Source organism: Lynx rufus, unplaced genomic scaffold, assembly GCF_022079265.1.
Source record: "Lynx rufus isolate CCGP_SWC_20201006 ecotype Redwood Valley unplaced genomic scaffold, mLynRuf1.p SCAF_6, whole genome shotgun sequence".
NCBI lineage: Eukaryota > Metazoa > Chordata > Mammalia > Carnivora > Felidae > Lynx > Lynx rufus.
The window spans coordinates 142,013,770-142,028,359 of NW_025814878.1; the positions used below are offsets into that span (position 1 = coordinate 142,013,770).

Here is a 14,590-nt window from a genome sequence, read left to right on the forward strand (position 1 = left end):
AAAACAGAAGGAGGGACGGAGTTCACGTCCGAGGTCTGTAGACCGCGGCGGCTTCCGAGGAGCCCTGCTGGGGACAGCCGTTGTGCCAGGCCTCTGGCGTGCCCCCCTCGCAGGAGGCTCTGTGCCCTTTTGCTGGGGGAATTTGAACGCTGGTCCCTGTGGCACCACGAGGAGTGTCGACTTTTCAGGATCGCTTACCGTTCAGCGCGTGGGTAATTTTCAGAGCACCTGGGTGAAGTTACACGACCCGAGGAACTCGAGCCGTAGAAAGCAGCGGGCACACCGAAACCACCTTCAGGAGGGGGTATCGGAGGGCACGCGTTGTTGCCAAGGGGCCTGGCCGAAGTTCTGGGACCTTCAGAGTAAACCCGCATTGCAGTGCTTCCGAATGCCCCCCGCTCAAAGCTGGAGGCGGCCCCCCACTCGTCTCGGGGCCCCGGGGGTTGGAGGCAGGCGCTGGCTCTGGGCATGTGTTTCCAGAAGCCAGCTCTGGCCAGCGTGAACCTGTTACCAGAGCCGCTTCCAGTTCTCCGGTCTCCTCTGCCGCTGCCCCAGTTCCTTCCGAAGTTAGGAGAGGAGAGTCCGGTGACCTTGGGCAGGAGCCCTCGAATGTATACCAGGTGTGCAGGAACTTTGTTCTTAAAAAGAGACTCTTTTCCAGCCTCTGGGATTTCACCACCCTGGGAGCTGGGGGCTCAGGCACGCCCCGGGGCGCGGGGAGGCAGGGGTGTATGTGAGCCTCGTGAAAGGGGCATTGTGGAAACGCAGGAGCCAGGAGATCCGTACAAAATATGGAATGAATAGGGAGAACCCTGTTTTTCAGAGTTCCAGAGAAAACAAAGCCTTCAGTGAAGAGTTCCCGTAACACCGTTTCGTTTCATTGGAAACACTGTTAGTGTCTGTTGTTAAAACAGATTGAGAAATGCAACTTTATAGAATGTGGCAAAGGGCAGAAGATTCCACCGCCCCACCCCCGTCATCCTCCCTTTCTAAAATGCTTGTTGTCTCTGAAGAGAGTGTAAGAATTTGGGCTGCTCTGTGTGGGGCGTATTGTTTGGATCTGTTACTCTGCCCTATTTCTCTCTCTCTCTCTCTCTCTCTCTCAATAGATCACGTCCCCCAAGTCTTTGAGAAAAGAGAGGTAAAGGCGGGAAAAGAGGGATGCTTCTGGGGGGTGTGTGTGTGTGAATAGTCCGTTCACTTTCACCCACCGAGTCCTTTTCCTCGTACTTGTTTTTTGGAGAGAGTTTTTCTCTCTCGAAAACATTATGTCTTGGTGAATCTGGGCGTGCAGGTGTCTTGTTCTCTTTAGCTACGGTGGGTGTAGGGCAGGTCCTCTGAGAGGTTGGGGCGGGGTGGACGCGTCTCCTGAACTGTACTTGGAGCATTTCCAGCCTGTGGCGAGAGCTAGCGATGAACGTGCTTAGTCCCGCTAAGGAGGCAAATGTGTCTTTGCCTGCTGGTTCCTGGGCCTTGGGGGTCTCAGGAGACATTGTGGGGATCGAGTGGGTTTAGTGTCCTGGTCTTCCAAATGCCAGCAGCTCCGGAGGACCCGACCCCAGCCGACTCTGGGGAAGTTTGCTCAGATCTTGGCGTCCTTGATCGCCGCCCAGGGGGTCTTGGGCCTGGAGGACTCTTAGTGGCCATCTAACCACGGGCCCTAGCCTCTGAGAAGTTTCTTCTGTGACATCCCTGGGTGTCCATACACAAGCCAGGTGTCCACTTTGTGCTTCAGTACTTCCGGAGGTGGGAAAAATGAGAGTCCCCAGAAAGCCCTTTGTTAGTTTGGGCTGGAATCTGCCTCTCCGTAACTTGTCTGCGTTTGTTCCTGCCGGGTCTGCTGGGACCTCACAGAAGCCCCTCCTTGCCTCAGTGCTGTTCAGGCATTTGAAGGCAGTCGTCATCTTTCAGCCCTCAGGCTAACTATGCTCCCTTCCTGCAGTCTGCCTGGGGGAGGATGCTGCTTTCACAGTGGTCCCAGACCTGCTCACCTGCTTTGGAGTCATTCTTCTTAGTCCATGAGCCTTTTGAACTGTAGACGTTCGGGGATTGAACTGTCGGCATTTGGCGATTGAACTGTAGACTTTTGGTGATTGAGCTGTTGGTGTTTGGGGATTGAGCCATCGACGTTTGGCGACTGAACCGTCGACCTTTGGCAATTGAAACATCGGCGTTTGGCGATTGAACCGTTGACGTTTGGCGATTGAACCGTCGACGTTTGGCGATTGAACCGTCGACGTTTGGCGATTGGAACTGTCGACGTTTGGGGATTGAGCCGTCGGTGTTTGCGGATTGAGCTGTCGACGTTTGGCGATTGAACTGTTGACGTTTGGCGATTGAACTGTCGGTGTTTGGGGATTGAACCTTCGGCGTTTGGCGATTGAACCGTCGACATTTGGCGATTGAACCGTCGACCTTTGGCGATTGAACTGTAGACGTTTGGAGATTGAACTGGTTGGTGTTTGGGAATTGAACTGTCGGCATTTGGCGATTGAACTGTAGACTTTTGGCGATAGAACTGTTGATGTTTGGCGATTGAACTGTAGACCTTTGGTGATAGAACTATGTTTGGTGATTGAGCTGTTGGTGTTTGGAGATTGAGCTGTCGACGTTTGGCGATTGAACTGTTGACGTTTGGCGATTGAACTGTCGGTGTTTGGGGATTGAACCTTCGGCGTTTGGCGATTGAACTGTCGACATTTGGCGATTGAACCGTCGACCTTTGGCGATTGAACCGTTGACCTTTGGCGATTGAACTGTAGACGTTTGGAGATTGAACTGGTTGGTGTTTGGGAATTGAACTGTCGGCATTTGGCGATTGAACTGTAGACTTTTGGCGATAGAACTGTTGATGTTTGGCGATTGAACTGTAGACCTTTGGTGATAGAACTATGTTTGGTGATTGAGCTGTTGGTGTTTGGGGATTGAACTGTCGGTGTTTGGCGATTGAACTGTCGGTGTTTGGGGATTGAACTGTCGGTGTTTGGGGATTGAAATGTCGGTGTTTGGGGATTGAACTGTCGGTGTTTGGCGATTGAACTGTTGGTGTTTGGGGATTGAACTGTCGGTGTTTGGCGATTGAACTGGTCGGTGTTTGGCGATTGAACTGGTCGGTGTTTGGCGATTGAACTGGTCGGTGTTTGGGGAGCACCAGAGTTTGGCACACTCTGAAGCTGAATTAAACAGCATGTCTCAGAGCCTTCAACAGTGGGCTCCTGTGGATTGCGCCTCTTGAAGGGAGGATGTAGAGTGTCATCACAGAATTGTCCCTCCAGGCCGTGTGGGAAACATCCAGGTGCCGCAGTGTGACGAGTGGAGAACACCGGCTACACATTGCTGGGGCGCTGAAAACGATTTCTCTTTTTTTGTTGTTTTTAATTTTGAAAGCATCTGTGTTATTTGCATTACTAAGATGTTACATGGGAAAGTAAAACTCTCATCTAGGCGATCAATTCAGCAGTGACCACTGAGGGGGCACCGGGTGCCTCAGTTGGTTAAGCATCGACTTTGGCTCAGGTCCTGATCTCGCGGTTTGAGCCCCGTATCAGACTCTCTGCTCTCAGTGCAGCGCCTGTCCTCTGTCTCCCTCTCTCTCTCTGCCCCTTCCCCACTTGTGCTCTCTTTCAAAAATAAATATTAAAAAAATAATAGGGACCATTGGAAAAATTGTAAGTATTCTTTTGTATTTTTCTACACTAATGTACATAGAAGTGTATGACATTTTAAAAATGGAATTATGAATACTATTTTGTACTGTACTTAAAAAATTTAGTATTTAAGGTCAAAGCTTTCCATGATAATAACGTGATACGTTACATACGTATTAATACTGTATACGTATAGCGTATATATTGAATAACACATATCTACGTTTTGGACTTCTGCGTGGCACTTCATTAACGGCTGTAATGTATCTGGCACTTTTTGTGAGATATTTAGGTTGCTTCCAATATTTTGCCTTATAAATGAGAACATCCCCATATTTATTTCTCTTGGATGAATTCCTGGAAGTGAAACTGCCGCCTGACAGGCTTTTGAAAGGATGCGTTTCTCACCTGATTGTTATTCAGGAAGTCTCAATGGAGAGTAATTCCCCTGCGGCATCAATTTTGTTGTCTTAAAAAAAAAATCTATTTAGCAGCCTGGCTCCTTCTCTTTGTTCAAGTTCTTGGATTTCTCAGGCCAGTGCCCCTTGGACTCCAGCTCCTTTGCCAAACTTTTAATTTAATTTAATTATTTAATTATTTGTTTGGCAATTTAAGGCCCTTTCAGGTCCACCCGTGGGATGCGTTGTCTTCTGTGGTATATTTGCAGGCGTGGGGTCCTGTGGTTCTTGTCTTTTCTGGTGCCTGCAAATGGGTTTCCAGGGTCACAGCTTTTTTTTTTTTTTTTTTTTTTTAGCTTTATATTTTTGGTTTTTGTTAAAAAATTTTTTTTTAATGTTTATGTTTTGAGAGAGACAGAACAAGCAGGGGAGGGTCAGAGAGGGAGACACAGACTCCAAAACAGTCTCCAGGCTCCGAGCTGCGGCACGGAGCCTGACACGGGGCTCGAACCCACGGACCGCGAGATCGTGACCTGAGCTAAAGTCGGATGCTTCGCCGACTGAGCCAGCCAGGCGCCCCTCCTTTAGGTTTTTACAAACATTTTTACTGAAGCGCAGATGGCATACGCCGTTACCCTAGCGGCCGGGGTATGACACAGTGCGGTTCCACGGTCCCGTACCTTATGCCGTGCTCACTGGGGTGAGTGTGGTTCCCAGCCAGAATCACGGCCCTGGACTGTCCCCGTGCCGGCTTCTGCTGAATCAGCCGCAGTCTTTTCCCGAGCTGGACCCGAGCTCGTGGGAGGCTGGACTGCAGGATTTAGACCTTTGATCTTTGTCCCAGTCATGGGACTTTCTTACCTCGGGTCCCCAAATGGTCTTTATAAATGGTGGTTCTGCAGATCTGCGAGTGATAAGGCCCAGGCACTTTCACGAGACCAAGCGCAGATGAGAGGAGTCCCAGGCTAATGGGCATGTACAGCTGGTCCTGTGTCTTAGAGGATTCTTCTAGTATCGAAATGAAAGGACACATCGCTTCTTCTCCCCGACGGCGGTGAAGACAGTTTATTTATGTCACCTGTGGAGCTCACACGGACTCTCTTGAGTTGCATGGCCGTTCGCGGCTCCGTCTGTGGCTTCGGAGGGGTCTTCCCCGCTTCGTCACCCCTCTCCTGACCCCCGCGCCCCCGCCCCCCCAGCCGGGGCCGGTCCGGGTAAGGCCCTGTGAGCTCCCCCCAGGAGCCTCTCAGCCCCTCAAGGTTCAGCCTGCATGTGTCTCCTTTCATAGCTGCTCGCCGGCTTCCACTTTGCCTGTGGCACCCTGAGGTTCCCCGGGGAACCCCGTAGAGAGCAGGCACGCAAGACCCCCTCCACCTTCAGGGCTGCGTTCTTAGCGGCTCTGTGGAATCGACGGGAGCACGAGCGCCCGACGCCGGGCCGTTGCGGAGATTTCGGGAGCAATGCGGGCGCCTGTAGGACATCTCTGTGCCCCCGATTGACGCCCGCCCCCTGAGGCCTGCCCTCTGCCCTTCGGCCCGGTGGTGGTCTTGTTGCGGGTGAGCTCAGGGCGCGGCCAGTGGAGGCCCCGGCTGCTTGGGTGAGGCGCCAGCGGTGGTGTTTTTGATTTCCTGACTCCATTGGTTCTAGATTGCTCGTCGCTGGCAACCAGACAAGACTTATCCCACGGGAAGAGAAGGAACCGAGACCCGGAGAGGAGCCCCTGGTGCCTGCTTTCCTGCTGCCTCTGGGACGGCTGGGTTTGGCTCCGGGGGCGGCCAGCAGCTTCCCTTTTCGGTCCTGGGGGCCCCGTTCCCCTTCTTCGCCCGCATCCTCGGGGTAGCAGAAGGGCTGCAGCCGGGCAGCTTTCTGCTCACTGTCTCCCAGGCACGCCTGGTGCGGCCGAAAACCCACACTGGCTGCGGACGGTGACCCGGCTCGTGTGGATGCTTCCACTCTGGGGCGGCCCGCTCCTTCTCAGAGCTCCTGTCCCCTCACAAGCCATCGTGTGTGACCGGACCGGGAGCCGCTGGCAGCCGTTTCCTTTTCAGCAGTTTGCTGAGGCACCCTCTCATGTCCCATGTCTCCAGTGTGGCCGGGCGGGAGAGGGTGGGCCAGCCCAAAGGAGAGGCCACGAGCACCTTGTCACCTAGAGTTTCTGAGGCGTTGTTCTCACTGCAGAGGTTTACTGAAGGTGACATCCGTCTTTATGTCTGACGTGAGTGCAGGAAGCCTTCTGCGCTCAGGCCCTTTCTGTCTGGCTCTCTGGCACTAGCCAGCCTCTCTGTCCATCAGAGGAGGGCTCTGCTTTTTGATGTTCTGGAGAGACATGCTTGCGGTGTACTTAGCCTTGACTCCAGGGGTGGCTTTTTTTTTTTTTAATGTTTTTATTATTTATTTTTGAGAGAGAGACAGAAGTGCGAGCAGGGCAGGGACAGAGAGAGAGGGAGACACAGAATCCGAAGCGGGCTCCAGGTTCTGAGCCATCAGCACAGAGCCCGACGCGGGGCTCGAACCCATGAACCTTGAGATCATGACCTGAGCCGGAGTCAGACACTTAACCTACTGGGCCACCCAGGCGCCCCGCTCTGCGAGATTTTATGTAAATACTCTAAAAGAAGGATCTCTACTCTGTATCTTCTCCTGGTCCTGTGCAAGATACTTGTCTTGATGTTTCCTCTGCTCAGAGCTGTTTTAAGCCGGTATTGGTGTCTCTACAGAAACGGGTTTAGGAGTTTTTCACTCTGTTGCTCTTAAGGAAGGTGCACCGTTTTTTGAGACTTTTTTTCCTCTAAGAAAGGGTTTGAGGAACATGTTCTGAAGGCAGTCGTGTGCCTTTTCTGTGGGTTTCTTTTCTCCCCTTCTTTTTGCTGCAAACCCGGATGTGTTCAGAAATGGGCTTCAGCCCTTTTTTTCTCTTCCACGTGAGTCAGGTTGCAAACAGGACAACAGCTCGCAAACATCAGTGGTTGGCTCTCGCTCGTCCCCATAGGGCTTTGTCGGCCCGCTTGGGGCACTCCCGCCTGTTCTCGGTGCCCGACTCAGGTTGCTTCCTCCTGTGTGCCAGTCAGGATTGCTCTTTGTTTTACGGCGAGGGGTGTTATTTGGACTCCTTGGCTTGAGCGGCTCTGCTTTTCCACATTAGAGCATCTCTGGGCATGCTGGTTTCAGAATCTCCGGGCCACGCGGGATTCTTACCTCCTCAGCCACCTGTGCTGGGGCACAGGCGACCCCTGTGCTGGGGCGAATCAGCCTCAGCACTAGATGTTCGAGACCAAGTAGTTCCATGTTGCAGGGGGCTGCCTGTGCATCACATGTGTTGAGTAGCGTCCCTGGCCTCTGGCTACTAGCTGCTGGAGGCATCACCTCCTTCTCCCAGTTAGGATGATTAGAAATGTCTTCAGACATCGTCAGATGTTCTCTGGGCATCAGCATTGCCACAGAGTTGAGACCCACTGGTTTCGATCAGTCCCTAGTCTTACTTAGTTTATAGAGCTATATCGGAGTCAGAAAACGTACGGTTGTATAATGTAATTATGATTGACTTACCTACAAACCCATGAGCATTAAAAAACATTTCTTTTTGAAGTATTTAGATGTTTAAATCTGTACAGTCTTTTAACGTTTGTTTATTTTTGAGAGAGAAAGAGAGAGAGACAGAGGATCCAAAGTGGGCTCTGTGCCGACAGCAGAGAGCCGGACGCGGGGCTTGAACCCCCGAACCGCAAGACCATGACCTGAGCCGAAGTCGCACGCTTAACCGGCTGAGCCACCCAGGTGCCCCCATACTTAAATCTGTGTAAAACAAAATAACAGGTTGCACCGAATGGAAGTTTGCCTTAGGACACCTACTAGGTGGTTTTCTGTGGGTGGCTCCAAGAACTGCACATTGTAGCGTCACCTGGGAACTTGTTAGAGGCGCAAACTCCCGGGGGTCCCGTCCAGAGCTATTGAATCGCACACCCTGGGAGTGCAGCCCAACAATCTGTTTTCCCAAGCCCTTAGGATGATTTTGATCCGGACGAAACTTGAGAAACACTGGATTAGATTCCTAAGCCCCAGGTAGAGACCTATGGAATAAGTCTTAGCGAGAAATCATCGTAACCTATCGTACACAGAATTTTAGAGTCTGCTTAGGGAAACGACTCAGACGAGGCACTCAGATGCGAGTTGTCGGCTGCCTCTGAGACCCTGCCATGCCTCCAGTTTCCTTTTGAGGGTTTCCTTTCCTCAGCAGCCCTGTGCTTGGCACAGGAAGCCCCGCACCTTGGCCACAGCTGATTGAACAAGCGGTGGTTGTGCCTGACCCCCAAGGCCAGCGTCTGTAGTCAGCCGTCAGCCTGTGCCTCGCAGGTGTGCCCACCCAACAGGGCTGATCTGTAGTGGACAGAAATTCTTCTTGTTGGAGGAGAGACAGAGAGAGAGAGGCAGACAGACAGACAGACAAAGAGGAGGGAGAAGAGAGCGTAAGGCACAAGGCAGTAAAAGCCCTTGTATAACAGAATCCCTGGTTGTTAATGAGCCAGTTGTGTGTGGTGAGAAGAGAGAGAGCGGGACGAGGGTGACAGAGCCTGGGATGGCTGCTTTGGAAAGAGCAAGCCTGAAGTTGAGCGCGTTGAACTCTTGAAACTGACGTAGCTAGGAACGGTAGTTTTTCGTTTTCTACGAGACCCTACTGGGCAGCTGCGGATGGGGTTTCCTGTCTTCCTTCTCTAAATACCCTCGTGTTAGACCATCGGGAACTGAGACATCCTTGGTGTATGTCTACTCTTTGTCGCCTGCGGGAGCCCAGCAGTAGAGACCTTCTGTTGGAGGGCTGAGTGGGCTGTGTAGGCAGGTGCCTGGCTTGCTTCTTGCGTCAGGCGGGGACTCCCGGCCTGGCTGTGCAGAAGCTTCGGGGTAGCCCTGCCTCGTTGCTTGAACACGGTCTCTTCGTGAGAGCCTCACGTGTCATCTGAGTCAACACTGCAGGAAACTTGCCCCGAAGAAACCTGTGCAGGGCGTGTTTCAGAAAACCTTGGACCTGGGTCCACTTCCTTCAATCAGACCAATGATCCATTGGTTTCACTTTTGTACCATTTCCTCTTAACGTTTCCTGCTTAAGGACTCTCAGTGCTTTCTCTTTTGAGGGAGAGTTAGAGCCTTAAAAAAAAAAATCATTGGAAATACAGGCAGTCGAGTGTTGAAATCAGCCTTGTGAATCGTTTTCTAAAAGTTCAGTGGACGTAAAGAAATATCTTTGCAGCTCGAATTAGTGGCCAGGCCCTGCTCGGTTGGTTAGTCCCTCTCTTATTATTCTGCTCATCCCTGCCTCCCTCCCTGTCTTTCCCATTAAAACCTGGACCAGAATGCAAGTATCCTCAAGCTCGTTCACTGGATTCTGTCCCACAAATGAGTCCAGAGGAGGAATGAGCAGAGACGAAGGTTCTGTTCCCAGTTGCTCACATGGGGGTCAGATTCCCGGAATTGAGGCCACTGCTCGTCTTCAAGGCCAGTTGAAAAGATCTGGGGCCCGATTCCGCGTAACCAGGATTCTCCTCTTACCAAACTAGTATCCTCGGGGACACTGAACGCTGCTCGAGAGCCCAGGACCGCTTCCTTGTTGTCTCTCTGTGTCATGCAGCCCCACCCCCTAGTGATCTTCTCGTGGGTTATGGGTATATTTGCCTAATAGACGGGCCAGGCCCGGAGTACAGATCTCAAGCCCGAACTGGTCTTCTCAGGGTCCCTTTGTTCAGCGGCCTTGTCTGACATTGCCCGTCTCTAATTCAGCGTCCCGCAGGGCGCGGGGACCGGTGACAGTGGCGTGGGCAGCTACGCATACTTGAATTGGGCTCTGTGCTCTGGTCGGTGATGGGAGCCGTGGAGAAAGCCAGCAGACGCTCCCTGACTAGTTCGTTTGAGCTCCTGCTTAACGGGTGCCTGACCCGGGGCCCCCGGGACGCTCAAGGAGAAAAGCTGCTGCAAATCCCACCCTGTGGTGCTGGGTGGCGTGGGCGAGCCCTTGTGCAGATGACTTGCTTTTCTCCTTTCTGCTTCTGCACGCCATTTCGGAGAGAGCGAGTCCTCTGCTGGCGGCATAGGCTTGGTTTCGTCGCTTCTGTGGCACAGAGACGGCGTGCCCTTTCAACGTTCAGCTGGCTGCCGGCTCTTCCCTTCCCGGGGGAAGATAATCCTCCTTTCCATCATCAGAGTTGTTCTTGACGGTTCAATGGAGAGATTCCTTAGGCTGTCAGAGGTGACACTTCGTTTCTTTTGTGTGGTAAAATTCTAATGCGTGATTTTATTTTCTTTTAAACACCTAAATTTTCACCGACGGTTGTCGGAAATAGCCCAAGAAAGCGCCTGGTTTCCTGTCGGCCCCGCTAGTAATCCGTTTTTTCACATAAACCAGAAGACATCTTGTGTAGCTCTGTGCCTCTGTTTCTCACACTGAGGAACAGCCCATAGCATGGGTAGGAAGAGCTGTGCTGGGAGGGAAGTGACCCTGCCTGAGAACTTGGACTCTGCACTTCCCAAACTTGAACGTGTTTCTCCATTTCTCCTTTCTCGGAACCTTTAGCATTCTTACTTAATATACATTGCACGTTTCATAGGGCACGAGTGTCCTGTGGAACTCAGGGAGAAGGCAACAACTTCTCTATTCCAGTTTTTTTTTTTTTCTTTGATGCAGAGGAACTGTTATTAGAATTCATGTATCCCTTTAAGACTATCGTTGTATCTGCTTCTGACGCTTTATAGATTAGCCAATTGGAACAAAAAAATACGTCCAGAAGAGACACAGTGATCCCTCCTCCCTTTAGGGAGACTCTGGAGATGTTTCATTTACCAAATAGTTGTTGTGTCCCTGGCCAGGAGCTGTGTTTTGAAGGAAGCAGTGGCCTGGGAATTGAGTGGAGTAAAGTCAAGGAAGAAGCCCTTCCTCCAGGGATCTCCTCCATTGGGCTTGGTTTGAGAAGACATTCAGTCTGCTTCTTAGAAGTGTTTAGGGTGGGGCGCCTGGGTGGCTCAGTCGGTTGAGCATCTGACTTAGGCTCAGGTCATCATCTCACGGTTTGTGGGTTCGAGCCCCACATGGCACACTGTGCTGACGGCTTAGATAGAGCCTGCTTCCCATCCTCTGCCCGTTCTCTCTCTGTCCCTTTCCCACTCGAGCTCTTGCTCTCTCTCTCTCAAGAATAAATAAAACATAAAAAAAAATGTTTAGGGTAATTTCAGGACACTGTGCTTTAAGAAGAGCATTGCGACATGGGGCAAGGAAAGGTTCCTTAAAAACATGAGTCTCCCGGATCGTATGCAGTTTGTATTAGGCGGCTGCCTTCTCAGGGCTGAGCCGCCTGCATGGATGGGAGAAGAGGACAGGATGTAGATTGATTGTGTGGGGTCCTGAACTGAGAGCAATGGAGAAAATCTACCGGGGACAGAGGGTGTCTTGAAACTCAGAAAATCTCCCCAGCAGCCAAGAGTCGTGCAGTAATAAATACGCTGATGCGTGTGCAGTGTGGAGGATGGGACTGAGTTCCTCGGAGCTGGACAAGTTCAGGTGTAGGTGGCTCGACCTCTTGACTAGGATGCCCCAGAGGACATTTAAGTAGGAAAGTGTATCCTTTGGTCTAAGGTCCCAGGGTGCCGTTTTCACTGCTTATATGTCAAGTAATTTATGTTACAGCGTACTAAACATCACTATTTTGCTGTTACGAACTTGGGACACGGCGGTTGCCGAGAACCAGGGAGTCTCTCGCAGGGACTGTGGGGATTGGCTCTGTGTTTTAGCAGTGAATGCGCTCCGTGGCTTTGATGAGGTTAAAAGCACACTGGGAAGGCGGGCCCTTCGGCCTCTGGTGGGTTTGCTGCTTTGAGTTCCAGTAGAGATGTGAGAGGCTTTTTGAAACAGGTTTTTCGGGGGTAGATTTTGACACATTTTAACACTTCCGAATCTTACCCTGAGCAGAGTTCTGTGCGTGCTGCCCTGGTGGCAGAAAACAATGGACATCGTCTGTCTGTCTAGATGGGGAAGGGTGCACGGGCCTGCAGACAGCTGTTTTTGTTTTTGAAAAATTGGCAATCAGGACACCTGAGGGTTAGTGCTCCCCCACAGCTCTGCTCTTTCAGTTCTTGATGTGGGGATGGTAGGAGCTCCTTATAGAGTGTTGTGAGAGCTGGTGGGAAGCAGAACTGTTCTGTACTTTCTTTTCTTTTCTTTTCCTTTCCCTTCCTTCCTTCCTTCCTTCCTTCCTTCCTTCCTTCCTTCCTTCCTTCCTTTCTCTCTTTTAAATTTTAATGTTTATTTATTTTTGAGAGAGAGAGAGAAAGAGACACTGTGAATAGGGGAAGGGCAGAGAGAGAGGGAGACACAGAATCTGAAGCAGGCTCCAGGCTCTGAGCCATCAGCACAGAGCCCGCCGTGGGGCTCGAACTCACAAACCGCGAGATCATGACCTGAGCCAAAGTCGGGACGCTCAACCGACTGAGCCACCCAGGCGCCCTTATTTATTTTTAATGTTTATTTTTGAGAGAGAGAGAAAGAGAAAGAGAGAGAGCGTGAGCAGGGGAGGGGCAGAGAGAGAAGGAGACACAGAATCCGGAGCAGGCTCCCCTCCAGGGGCCCCTAAGTTTATTCACATACTTTGACAGAGCCGGATGTGATGTGGGGCGCGAACTCGTGAACCATGAGATCGCGACCGAGTCAAGTCAGACAGCTAACCACCTGAGCCGCCAGGCGCGTAGGGCCCAGCCAGTTCAACCAGTGATACTTGGAGAGTCTCGTTTCTTCGCATTTCCAAAGGTGAGATAATTCACTGGGTCCTCCCTCCCAACCTCAGGTGGATCGGGGAGCTTCCCCTGAGTATTAGCGTTGTCTTCATGGACTTGAATTTTGTTGAGTGGTTAAGGCAAGTGGCAGTCGAGGAGCAGTGACTCTTGTTTCTAGGACCTGGCTGCCGCTGTAAGAATTGTCGCTCTTGGGGCGCCCGGGTGGCGCAGTCGGTTAAGCGTCCGACTTCAGCCAGGTCACGATCTCGCGATCTTGCGGGATCTCGCGATCTCGCGGTCCGTGAGTTCGAGCCCCGCGTCGGGCTCTGGGCTGATGGCTCGGAGCCTGGAGCCTGTTTCCGATTCTGTGTCTCCCTCTCTCTCTCTGGCCCTCCCCCGTTCATGCTCTGTCTCTCTCTGTCCCAAAAATAAATAAACGTTGAAAAAAAAAATTAAAAAAAAAAAAAAGAATTGTCGCTCTTGGGCTCAGCTTTGGTCCTCTGAATTTGTTTAGTGAGTCGTATCCAGTGGAGGCTGTAGATAGTGTTTTATTCCAAAGTTGTTTTCTGTAGGTAGTGCCCGGCCCTTGGCTGATAGTGTGCAGAATAAAGGAATACAGTGTTTCTCTCAGGGGAACGTGGCAAGTCGTTGCCATCCCTTGTGAATACTGAGCCATTGTGTAGGTTAAGGACCCAGGACTGTCTGCTGCAGGACCGTCAGGAGGGAAGCTGGTGCCTGTCTCTGCCCCGATGCCATCATGCTCACTGAGCTGTTAGCTATCTGCCCAGCCATTCAGTTTTTTCTTTTTCACTTAAAAAAATTATGCTCAGGGGCGCCCGGGTGGCTCAGTCGGTTGAGCGCCCGACTTTGGCTCGGGTCATGATCTCGTGGTCCGTGGGTCCGAGCCCCACGTCGGGCCCTGTGCTGACGGCTCAGAGCCTGGAGCCTGCTTCCCATTCTGCGTCTCCCTCTCTGCCCCTTCCCCTGCTCGTGCTCTGTCTCTGTCTCTCAAAGATGAATAAACATTAAAAAGGAAAAAATTATGCTCCAATACAAGTGACCTGAAACGTAACCATTTTCATTGTACAGTTCAGTGTGAAGTATATTCACAGTGCCGCCAACACCACTGCCCATTTCTAGAACTTTCTCATCGTCCCAAACAGAAATTCTGAACATACTAAGCAATAACTCACCATCCCTCCCTTCCCTCTGCCCTGGAAACCACCATTCTGTTTTCTGTGTCCCCAAACTTGCCTGGTTTAGGTAGCTCCTATAGGTAGAATCGTACAGTATTTTCCCTTCAGTGTCTGGTTTGTTTCGTAACAAGTTTTTCAAGGTTCGTCCACATCGTAAACTGTATTGGACTTTTTCCCTTTTTCTGACTGAGTACTGTTCCATTGCGTGGATATACCACATTTTGTTTGTCCATTCATTAGTCGTTGGATACTCGGTTATTTCTACGTTTTGACTGTCGTGCTGTGAACACTGACCTACTAGTTTCTGTTTTCAGTTCTTTGGGGATATATACCCCGCGGAGATTGCTGGTAGTTTTATGTTTAACTTCTTGAGGAGACACCAAGCTGTTGTCTGTAGTGTCCTGGCCATTAAAACACTGGACAGTCATACCTGTGGTGGTAAGAAGTGTTCTCAAGTGTTTGTACTTGAGTGTATTTGAGAGTGTATTTGTCAGCACTTTTATCGTGCCGTGGGATTTATTATTGGTCTTCCTTGACTGGGGACCCGTGTTCCTCCCTTCATTAGACATTCCCTGACCCGATCTGCATCTTTTCCGTCTAT

At 51.2% G+C, this 14,590-nt stretch overlaps 1 protein-coding gene and 1 non-coding gene across 3 annotated transcripts in view; both read left to right on the forward strand.

Moving 5' to 3' along the window:
• The window catches only part of CARMIL1 (capping protein regulator and myosin 1 linker 1), a 311,314-nt gene that overhangs the window by 11,480 nt on the left and 285,244 nt on the right, over positions 1–14,590 (forward strand). The window lies entirely within an intron of this gene.
• On the forward strand, positions 13,628–13,712 carry TRNAQ-UUG (transfer RNA glutamine (anticodon UUG)). The gene has a single exon. It is a non-coding gene; the product is annotated as a tRNA-Gln (tRNA).